The sequence below is a fragment of the Schistocerca cancellata genome, chromosome 5 (assembly GCF_023864275.1).
Source record: "Schistocerca cancellata isolate TAMUIC-IGC-003103 chromosome 5, iqSchCanc2.1, whole genome shotgun sequence".
Taxonomy (NCBI): domain Eukaryota; kingdom Metazoa; phylum Arthropoda; class Insecta; order Orthoptera; family Acrididae; genus Schistocerca; species Schistocerca cancellata.
The window spans coordinates 139,215,752-139,227,975 of record NC_064630.1 but is presented as its reverse complement, the minus strand read 5'-3'; the positions used below and the strand labels follow the sequence as shown (position 1 = coordinate 139,227,975).

General features: G+C 42.6%; 1 protein-coding gene and 1 pseudogene across 2 annotated transcripts in view; one reads left to right on the top strand and one right to left on the bottom strand.

The window, feature by feature from the left end:
* The window catches only part of LOC126187302 (alpha-1,6-mannosyl-glycoprotein 2-beta-N-acetylglucosaminyltransferase), a 455,066-nt gene that overhangs the window by 124,637 nt on the left and 318,205 nt on the right, over positions 1-12,224 (top strand). The gene's annotated exons all lie outside the window — the stretch shown is intronic.
* On the bottom strand, positions 10,666-10,783 carry LOC126189950 (5S ribosomal RNA; annotated as a pseudogene).

Sequence of the window (12,224 nt, the reverse complement as noted above, 5' to 3'; positions counted from 1 at the left end):
TGTGGTAGAGCACTTGCCCGTAAAGTTCCCGAGTTCGAGTCTCGGTGAAGCACACAGTTTTAATCTGCCAGGAAGTTTCATATCAGCACACACTCCACTGCAGAGTGAAAATTTCATTCTAGGAACTTGTCCAAATGTTTCACACACGGAAAACATCTGGTCACGTGTCACCACTCCTCAGCCAACAGTACTGATAAACTCTGGTTTAAAAGTTGAAGCAGCCTAGATTTAAGTACCCATACCTGTCAGCAAACTGAAGAAACTGCAAAAAGGTGGGAATTTAAGGAGATGGGACCTGGACAAACTGAAAGAACCAGAGGTTGTACAGAGTTTCAGGGAGAGCATAAGGGAACAATTGACAGGAATGGGGGAAAGAAATACAATAGAAGAAGAATGGGTAGCTTTGAGGGATGAAACAGTGAAGGCAGCAGAGGATCAAGTAGGTAAAAAGACGAGGGCCAGTAGAAATCCTTGGGTAACAAAAGAGATACTGAATTTAATTGATGAAAGGAGAAAGTACAAAAATGCAGTAAATGAAGCAGTCAAAAAGGAATACAAACGTCTCAAAAATGAGATCGACGGGAAGTGCAAAATGGCTAAGTAGAGATGGCTAGAGGACAAATGTAAGGATGTAGAGGCTTATCTCACGAGGGGTAAGATAGAAACTGCCTACAGGAAAATTAAAGAGACCTTTGGAGAAAAGAGAACCACTTGCATGAATATCAAGAGCTCAGATGGAAACCCAGTTCTAAGCAAAGAAGGGAAAGCAGAAAGGTGGCGATGTTCTTGAGGACAATATTATGGAAATGGAAGAGGATGTAGATGAAGATGAAATGGGAGATACGATACTGCGTGAAGAGTTCGACAGAGCACTGAAAGACCTGAGTCGAAACAAGGCCCCGGGAGTATTCCACTAGAACTACTGATAGCCTTGGGAGAGCCAGTCCTGACAAAACTCTACCATCTGGTGAGCAAGATGTATGAGACAGGCGAAATACCCTCAGACTTCAAGAAGAATATAATAATTCCAATCCCAAAGAAAGCAGGTGTTGACAGATATGAAAATTACCGAACTATCAGTTTAATAAGTCACAGCTGCAAAATACTAACGCGAATTCTTTACAGACGAATGGAAAAACTGGTAGAAGCCCACCTCGGGGAAGATCAGTTTGGATTCCGTAGAAATGTTGGAACACGTGAGGCATTACTGACCCTACGACTTATATTAGAAGAAAGATTAACGAAAGGCAAACCTACGTTTCTAGCATTTGTAGACTTGGAGAAAGCTTTTGACAATGTTGACTGGAATACTCTCTTTCAGGGTAGGGGTAAAATACAGGGAGCGAAACGCTATTTACAATTTATACAGAAACCAGATAGCAGTTACAAGAGTCAATGGACATGCAAGGGAAGCACTGGTTGGGAAGGGAGTGACAGGGTTGTAGCCACCCCACGATGCTATTCTATCTGTATATTGAGCAAGCAGTAAAGGAAACAAAGGAAAAGTTCGGAGTAGGTATTAAAATCCATGGAGAAGAAATAAAAACTTTGAGGTTCGCCGATGACATTGTAATTCTGTCAGACAGCAAAGGACTTGGAAGAGCAGTTTAACGGAATGGATAGTGTCTTGAAAGGAGGGTATAAGATGAACATCAACAAAAGAAAACGAGGATAATGGGATGTAGTCGAATTAAGTCGGGTAATGCTGAGGGAATTAGATTAGGAAATGAGACACTTAAAGTAGGAGTTTTGCTATTTGGGGAGCAAAATAACTGATGACGGTCGAAGTAGAGAGGATATAAAATGTAAACTGGTAATGGCAAGGAAAGCGTTTCTCAAGAAGAGAAATTTATTAACATTGAGTATAGCTTTAAGTGTCAGGAAGTCGTTTCTGAAAGCATTTGTATGCAGTGTAGCCATGTATGGAAGTGAAACGTGGACAATAAATAGTTTACACAAGAAGAGAATAGAAGCTTTCGAAATGTGGTGCTACAGAAGAATACTGAAGATTAGATGGGTAGATCATATAACTAATGAGGAGGTATTGAATAGGATTATGGAGAAGAGAAGTTTGTGGCACAGCTTAACTCGAAGAAGGGATCGGTTGGTAGGACATGTTCTGAGACATCGAGGGATCACAAATTTAGTATTAGAGGGGAGCGTGAACGGTAAAAATCGTAGAGGGAGACCAAGAGATGTGAATACACTAAGCAGATTCAGAAGGATGTAGGCTGCAGTACGTACTGAGAGATGAAGAAGCTTGCACAGGATAGAGCATCATCGAGAGGTGCATCAAACCAGTCTCGGGATTGAAGACCACAACAACAAAACCTGTCATCAAAGCTCAGGTTGACTCGATGCCCACCCTGGGTAGAGCCATTGTTGCTGCCAGAGGCGATATATAAATTTCGCGCTTTGTTCAGCCACAAGTCACCTACTGATGTAGTAATTTACTCGTCATACTATACTGTACACTGTACTCGCAATATGTAGTCTCTCGGTATTTGCTACCTTTCCTGGCATCACAATTTTAATGTCTGTCAAGAGCCGAAAACTGAAAGAAGGAAACAAACAGAGCAGACTTCCACACCCAGTTGACTTCGAGATCATTCTAGACACAGAGATAGTTCGGATGGTTAAGAATGAGGAAGAATATCGGTCGTGACCTTTGTCAAATAATATTTGCAGCCCCAACGAACCTTCCATTTTCAAGCGGTAAATGCACTGTTTTTGTGTTGCATGGGCAATACAAATGGTTCAAATGGCTCTGAGCACTATGGGACTTAACATCTATGGTCATCAGTCCCCTAGAACTGAGAACTACTTAAACCTAACTAACCTAAGGACAGCACACAACACCCAGCAATCACGAGGCAGAGAAAATCCCTGACCCCGCCGGGAATCGAACCCGGGAACCCGGGCGTGGGAAGCGAGAACGCTACCGCACGACCACGAGATGCGGGCTGCATGGGCAATACAGCTCCAGATCCACGACCCGGACTGCAAATCTTCGAATAGTCATCTCCTGTTCTCAAAATGCTGCGGAAACGTTTTCTCGTATGTTGCTTCTCTAGAGGTTAAAAAACTAGAAAGAGGTACAGGAAAACTTATTAGTTTCTCCACGTCTGGAGAGCGCTGTTATCCCGCAACAGCACATTCAGTTAATGAAGAACTGCTCCGGTTGCTGACACGTACTTCGCTTCACGAGAGTACAATTTTCAGATCCGCTTGAAAATGGCGTGGATGTGAAGGTCGAAATCGGTCGTGGACGTAAATAAAGTGCCTACCAGCAGCTGGACCGGCTTTTCATTAACCCGTAAAATTGATACCAAGTGGACGCGTCGTGAGTTGTACTTTGACACGTCTGCCCCCCCCCCTCACACACACACACACACACACACACACACACACACACACACACGTACGCACACAGTCTTAATCTGTCAGGAAATGTCAATAATTGGGGCATTCACCTGGGATAATTTAGACAGTCTGAAAACGTCGTATTTAAGAATCACCAAATGCCGCCGATAACATAATTCTTTATTAGCAATTCGTCTCGATCATCTAATGATCTTCCGATCAAAACGATTCTGTAGATACGTAGATTATGTCTGATTAACATTCAAATACTGCTCTAAATACTATTTTTTCTCTATGTATGTATGGATGATGGACTAATTGTCACTGTTCTTAACCAACAGTCAACCACTATCTACACATTTGCTGTTGTCCTAACAAAATAGATTGAATATGAATAAAATATTCAAGCCGTATTGTTATTCTGGCAACGTCTCACATTTTCGCATGCTAGTAAAAGATAAACTTGACACACACACACACACACACACACACACACACACACACACACACAATCACTCATACGTAAACAGATACAAATATATTACAATAATGTTAGTCTTCATTTAGGTAAGAAGGGCTACATCTCGACTCAGACAGAGTATTAATGTTGATAGTGTGAATTATTGAATGTAAAGTTATAAATGATTGGCCTTTCATGAATCTGCTGAACCCTACTAAGCTATCTGTGCAGTTAACTGTAAATCACACTTATAGTGCCAAGTAAAATAGCTTTAACAAAGTTACTATTGCTGTGATCATGTGTGTCAGGCGCACTCCTTTATTAATATAGCAACGTAACGTCACAGTTGAACTAATGAACTAATCTCCAAACATAGTTATGTCATCAAGGAAATTGAAATGAGCCCAATAATAATTTTAAACTTCTGTTTAAAAAAAAATAGGTCTTCCTACATTATATAGGAATGCAAATTATTTTACTACAGTATACTAACTTTATGTGTAGAATAGAATTTATTTAGTTTTATTGTTAACCTTCAGAATAATTAAAAAAGATCTGATGTGCTTTCCAGATAAGTGCACTGAAATGCAGTCAGTGGTATGTTGTTGATTTCAAGTGGAAGCACACATTTGTTTGTTAGCGTTGCTAACATTTTTAGTTTACATCATAAGCAGCCCAGCTACTTATTGTGCAAGAATAATTGATTTCTGTTAACAATAAAATGCAAATTAAACAATGGTCTGACAGCTCAGCTGAAGAGAGAACCGCAAAAGTAGAATTTTGTTCGTGGACATTTGGCCTCCCTTCTGGGTAACTGCAGCTAGACGTATACATCCACGTTAATGGACCATTTCGAGCAAACTTGTCTTCTCAAATTACAATAGAAGTTAATGTGAACTGAAGCATAGATTGTTCTATTCTTAAAGGTTTTCTTTTTTCCTCAGGTACGTGTCTCATGGGTTCCGCTGCACCCTATAAATCATCTTGGTCTGTAAGTACAGATTATAATTATTTACAATGAAAAAGTGAACAATTAGAAATGTTTACATGTTTTTTATATCCACTCTTTGAGTCTGTTTAATTTAATTTATCACGCATCTTTCGTTACATCATCGGAGGATATAGTACTGCACTGGTCTGTGTTAAACAACTGCATTTCATGCAGAAAACTTTAAGAACTGGTACTCACTGACAAAACTAAAATGTCAGTACACGTTTCAGAAAAAGTATTCGGTTATTTAGATAGTCATCATTATTTCGTTAATAACTACGTAATTCTCTAAAAATTTAATAGCTTTTGTCAGATCTCGTAAAAAACTGACAGCTGGATATTTCAGTGTTGGAAAATTAGATCATTAGATTTCACAAAGCAGACTCACTCATCAAATTTTTTTTACCTTCTGATTCTAGTAATGGAATAATAAATTTATGCCACCGAGAGTAACCAGACATAAAAAAAATTGTAAACGGCGACGATTCAACCACTTTGTGGAGAAATTCTAAAAGCGTAAAAATTACAAGCAGTAGTCTTGACTGTAATAATGAAAATGAAAACTTTTATTAAAAATGACATAATTATTATTGCGCAAAGTAGAATGCGATGTGTATGTCTATCCCCTCGCCTTGAAACATACGCTGCCGTAATTTTAGTTTGACTACCAGTTTTGTTTCGAAGTAAAAGATATTAATGTACTGTTATTTTAATTAATACCATAGTAAGAAGTAACAACATGAAACAAATTTTCCCGCCCTTTCGTTTACCAGCTTGGGGAGGGGTGGGACATACAGAGTTACTCTCAATACCTCCGGGATTTCAGAAGACAATTGGCAAAAACTACAAGACGTACAGGACACAGACCACATCGGCGGGTAGAGCATTTGTCCAGCTTGCAGATGCTCAGTATGGGACCGTTTATGACAAGGTAAATGTCAAAACGTACGTTCAGTTCATTGGCACCAATTGCCGGGGAAGGCGCGACGGCAGTCCGCTTTGCAGATATGCCCATTGGGATGCATATCTACACGCGCGAACTAATTTCATTTGACGATACGGAGCGGAGTGGGGTAGAGGGTTAACAAGGATACCTCGGGACAGCAAAATCCACAGCAGTAAGCTGTAGTTATAAAGATTCTGTAAACCATAGCGTCTTCCCTTTACCAGAGGGGCATCGATATGTAGCAGTAACATGCAGTAAATTCACAGTGGTTCTCCTATAACCTACCATGGGACACAGGCACCTCAGTCACAATCAAAGAGTTAAGTCCATTCAGGAGTGTTTCCTCTCTCGAATTTTTTGAGCATCAGATTTTCGCTCGAAGTACAGATGTTTTTAGCGAACAGTTGGAAGAACCTCTCCCCTGCTCACCTACCCTTATCTCTCTCCTTACGTCCCTCCTTCCCTTCTCCCCCCCCCTCCCTCCTCCACACCTGACTCCACTCCCCTATCTCTCCTGACGTCTTTCCCTTCCCCCCTCCTCCTTTGTACCTCCATATTCGCACCCTGTGTCCTGTTCTCCACATTGGTCCTTCCCCCTGCCTCCATCTCACACACCATGATCTCTTCTCCCTTGGCCCTCTCCCTCTTCAACCACCTTCCCCCTCCTCACCCACCCTCTGCCTCCTCACTTAACCTCTCCCTCCTCATTTGACCTTTTCTTCTGTCCCTCTCGCACTCCTGTTCTATCTCCTTCACTCCCTCTACCTCCTTCCTCCATCCCTCCCTCACTGTCCCTCGCCCCATCACCCTCCCTCCCCTCTTCCTCCTTCATTTTGTTAAATATAGCTGTTCCACCAATAATAATAATAATTAATTTTTAATTTATTTCGATTTCAATTTCGAGTATCTTCAGGGAGACATCTCAAATAGAAATACTCATGCAGATGTAAATTCAGTTGATGGATATTTGAATGTGAGACTTCTGCCTGAAGATCAGTGCTAATGGTTCAAATGGCTCTGAGCACTATGGGACTTAACACTGAGGTCAGCAGGCCCCTAGAACTTAGAACTACTTAAACCTAACTAACCTAAGGACATCACACACATCCATGGCCGAGGCAAGATTCGAACCTGCGACCGTAGCGGTTGCGCGGTTCCAGACTGATCAGTGCTAATATTCTAAATTACAGTGATAACTTTAAAAAACAATGACAGCTATAAACACCGTACTTAATAATTTTATGAAGACTGCGGATCCATCCCACATGTAAATATAAAGTCTAGCTTGGCAATGGGCACGGGATCACAAACAGCAAGAATAGACAGGCAGCGAGGTTTGTAAGCGACCTCTCTTATTAATTTTTATCAATTTAGTGTCGCTTTTGCCAATAAATGTCTGCATCTTCCTGAACTCATGTTCAGTCGCAGACAATTGATACACCAAGGTATAGTATGCTGTGACTAGATGCATTGATGGAGTAATTGAATAATATTATTTTACTTGCATTAGATAGGAGTCTCAGCATCGTATGTTGATAATCTCTGAGTCTACCTGCACTCTCGCAAATTTTCTAATGCTGCAACCCCGTACATGCAGTTGACCCTTTCTTGTAGTCATGCATCCTGATTTTTAAGACACAACTAAATGACTGGCATTTGTTGCTAGTGGGCATTGATTTAAACCAATGGGAAAAGTTGAAAACTTGTGCCGCACTAGGGTTCAAACCAGTCCCTCCTAATTCGTAGGCAGATGGCCTGACCACTGTGCCTTCCATACACGGTAATCATTGCAACTGCACGGGCTGCCATAGCACGCCTCTCGTCATACCAAAATTCTAAATTTTACCCATTATCCTAATTCGGACACGTCCGAAAGGACAGACACCTCATATACACTACTGGCCATTAAAATTGCTACACCAAGGAGAAATGCAGATGATAAACAGGTATTCATTGGACAAATTTATTATACTAGAACTGACATGTGATAACTGTAGTGGGCTGACAAGACAGCCAGTCCACAGTGACGGGTAACCGAAAGGCACGCGTACACACACGCCGATTGGCGTGAAGTCTGGAACAGGATACGTAATGAATGCACTAAAGAAAAGTACGTAGCTAAGTTAATACTCAACTTTTAATTCCATCATTGTGGTACATCGCTCTTGACGATACAAATGAGACTTTAATTACAAGCACTGTAAGGCTAATGGCGCCTTGCTAGGTCGTAGCAATGGACTTAGCTGAAGGCTATTCTAACTGTCTCTCGGCAAATGAGAGAAAGGCTTCGTCAGTGTAGTCGCTAGCAAAGTCGTCGTACAACTGGGGACGAGTGCTAGTCCGTCTTTCTAGACCTGCCATGTGGTGGCGCTAGGTCTGCGATTACTGACAGTGGCGACACGCGGGTCCAACATGTACTAATGGACCGCGGCCGATTTAAAGCTACCACCTAGCAAATGTGGTGTCTGGCGGTGACACCACAATAACATTTTCACGCAATTTGGGTGCATAGATACTGAGAAATCAGTACCGAGAACAACCACCTCCGGCCGTGATAACGGCCTACATACGCCTGGGCATTGAGTCAAACAGAGCTTGGATGGCGTGTACAGGTACAGCTGCCCATGCAGCTTCAACACAGTTCATCAAGAGTAGTGACTGGCGTATTGTGACGAGCCAGTTGCTCGGCCACCGTTGACCAGAGGTTTTCAATTGGTGAGAGATCTGGAGAATGTGCTGGCCAGGGCAGCAGTCGAACATTTTCTGTATCCAGAAAGGCCCGTACAGGACCTGCAACGTGCGGTCGTGCATTATCCTGCTGAAATGTAGGGTTTCGCAGGGATCGAACGAAGGGTAGGGCCATGGGTCGTAACACATCCGAAATGTAACGTCCGCTGTTCAAAGTGCCATCAATGCGAATAAGAGGTGACCGAGACGTGTAAGCAGTGGTACTCCATACCATCACGCCGGGTGATACGCCAGTATGGCGATGACGAATACACGCCTCCAATGTGCGTTCACCGCGTTGTCGCCAAACACGGATGCGACCATCATGATGCTGTAAACAGAACCTGGATTCATCTGAAAAGATGACGATTTGCCATTCGTGCACCCAGGTTCGTCGTTGAGTACACCATCGCAGGCGCTCCTGTCTGTGATGCAGCGTCAAGGGTAACTGCAGCCATGGTCTCCGAGCTGATAGTCCATGCTGCTGCAAACGTCGTCGAACTGTTCGTGCAGATGGTTGTTGTCTTGCAAACGTCCCCATCTGTTGACTCAGAGATCGAGACGTGGCTGCACGATTCGTTAGAGCCAAGCGGATAAGAGGCCTGTCATCTCGACTGCTAGTGATACGATGCCGTTGGGATCCAGCACGGCTCTCTGTATTACCCTCCTGAACCCACCGATTCCATATACTGATAACAGTCATTGGATCTCTACCAACGCGAGCAGCAATGTCGCGATATGATAAACCGCAGTCGCGATAGGCTACAATCCGACCTTTATCAAAGTCGGAAACGTGATGGTACGCATTTCTCCTCCTTACACGAGGCATCACAACAACGTTTCACCAGGCAACACCGGTCAACTTCTGTTTGTGTATGAGAAATCGGTTGGAAACTTCCCTCATGTCAAAACATTGTAGATGTCGCCACCGACGCCAACCTTGTGTGTATGCTCTGAAAACCTAATCATTTGCATATCATAGCATCGTCTTCCTGTCGGTTAAATTTCGCGTCTGCAGCACGCCATCTTCGTGGTGTAGCAATTTTAATGGCCTGGTTTTGTAGCGGGATCTCTGTCAGACATTTCTGGTGCCTCTATTTGGAGCAGAGCTCCAGTTACCTGCCGACAGTTTGGCCAAATCAATCGGCGCTCACCTCCTGACCGCCGGCTAGCGGACGGGCGATGAATAATGCGTGAGGGGTCCGGTGTCCCTGCCTGCGCCCTCGCCGCCCCCGCGGCCGCAGGTATTTCTGGCGCCGGTGTGGGCGGCAGGGACTCCAGGCTGCAGCCTGCCGCCGGAGACGCCGGCCTCTGCTGCCGGCACAGCCCGCTAACTCGGCCCGCTAACCGACGGTGCCGGCGTCCGCGCCTCGCAGCTAACCACGGCGGCAAACACGGCAGGCCCGCGGCCGACCACGCGACCCTCTGTCGAAATCGCCGTCGCCGCCTGCAGGACAAATGTTTGACTGCCCACCTCACCCTTAATTAAAACGACGCACCGCTTCGGGGAAGACTGGCACGTCTGTTCAGTGGAATGGACACTCTGCTTAGCACAGTGGGTGGGCTCAGCGCAGACCGAGCAAAATGTTGAGAAGACAAATGTTGATGGCGTTAGGAGAGCAACAGCCACAAATTTACTTTCAGTTCCTTTATTCAAAGGCTGCCGTTACCGGTTTCGCATCGGTGTGATTCATCTTCAGACGGTTTACACGCTTTCCTTATGACTTGTGGTGTGTTTTTTACAGATTAATTGTCCTAAAATATAAATAATTCATAATTATAAGCACGCCATACACAGGGGTGTTTGTTTTCATAACATTCGTCCAACAGATGTGAATACATTCCCACTGCATTCTTATTGTTGCACACGTAAATTTTTCTCACTGAACGATTTAGATTTGTCACCGAGAAGATTTCTACCACGCACCACATGTTATGATACATACAAAGAGCTTACAAACATATGACTATCAAAAGCACTCCGTCTTCAGACCGCAAGTGGCCCATCGGGACCATCGGACGGCGGTGTCATCCTCATCTGAGCATGCGGATAGGAGCAGCATGTGGTCAGCACACCGCACTCCTGCTCGTTATGATGGTTTTTTTCGACCGGAGTCTCTACTATTCGGTCGAGTAGCTCCTCAGTTGGCATCACGAGGCTGAGTGCACCCCGAAAAATGGCAACAGCGCATGGCGGCCCGGATGGTCACCCATCCAAGTGCCGGCCACGCCCGACAGCGCTTAACTTCGGTGATCTGACGGGAGCCGGTATATCCACTGCGGCAAGGCCGTTGCCCATGAGTATCAAAGATGCTATGATATATCGTAACATTTGAAGATGTCCTATGTTTGGAAATATTCACTTACGCAACTGAAATACCTTTTACACTTGTACAGAGACATTGATTTTTTGAGCTGATACTGTTACATTAATTATAAAATTGTTTTTTTTAGTACTGTATAGGTAAAATAGTACATTATTTAATTACATTTAGCATCATGAGAATATAGTAACATATAAATTTGCTACTTGATCTGCAGATAGGCGTACTAATATTATTTGCTTTGGAGGTTGGAAAATAATTTTTGGAAATTTTTCAGGAAAGGGGTGTTAGCTAACTCTGTTCATTAAGGATATAGTCTGGGGTGCTGTTTGTGTGTGTGTGTATTTCTGTTTCTTCTAATATATTCATAGTGGCTCCTTTTTCTGATAGATGTAAAATTTTTAAATTGTTCTCAATGTTTCCCACTGAATGGTTTTCTTCAGCAATATGGGCTGCAAATGCAGATTTGTTCAAATTACCAAGTCTTAAAGCATCAATGTGTTCTGTCTATCTAATTTCAAAACTTCTGCTGTCTGTCCAATGTAGAATTCTGAGCATGTATCGCATTTGAGATTGTATATATCATACCAAATAGCAAACTTATTTAAAAAGAAAAATGTCACAAACAGCTTTTCTCCAAATAATAAACTACGACAAAAATTAATCCATGATGTAAATACCTCCAAGTGTCCCTACCGTAAATCAGGAATATACACACTCAAATGCGATACATGCCCAAAATTCTACATTGGACAGATAGGCAGAAGTTTTGAAATTAGATTCAAAGAACACATTGATGCTTTAAGACTTGGTAAATTGAACTGTTGCGTTAGTGAATATTTCCAAACATAGGACATCTTCAAATATCACGATATATCCTAAAACTGTCTGACAGAACTTCTCAAAACTGGTAGCTACACGAACTAATACCTAACTTAAACTCATGTAATATGAAAAACTCAGACTGAGGTGTAGAAAGACTTCATATGATTTACTCAACACTGTCCACAAATTCTATGCTGAATGTGTCTTGACTTAATAAATGCGCAACCGAACTTACAAAGAAATTTGTGGCCGTAAACTGTATTTTCACTTCATGTCTCGACAAACATTTTTGCAGGTTTCCCGAAAGCAGCGCACAGCATACAGCAACAAAGCAACATTTAAAAAATGCGTCAGAAAATTCCATAGCACAAAATGCAGTGTGCGGACGTACTTAATAAACAGAATGAAAGGATAGGAATTTTAACTGGTAAGAAATAACTTCTGACAAAATTCAAAAGAAACTCTATAATCAAAAGTAATGCTTTAAAAATAAGCTAGCGGACGTACTTAATAAACAGAATGAAAGGATAGGAATTTTAACTGGTAAGAAATAACTTCTGACAAAATTCAAAAGAAACTCTATAATCA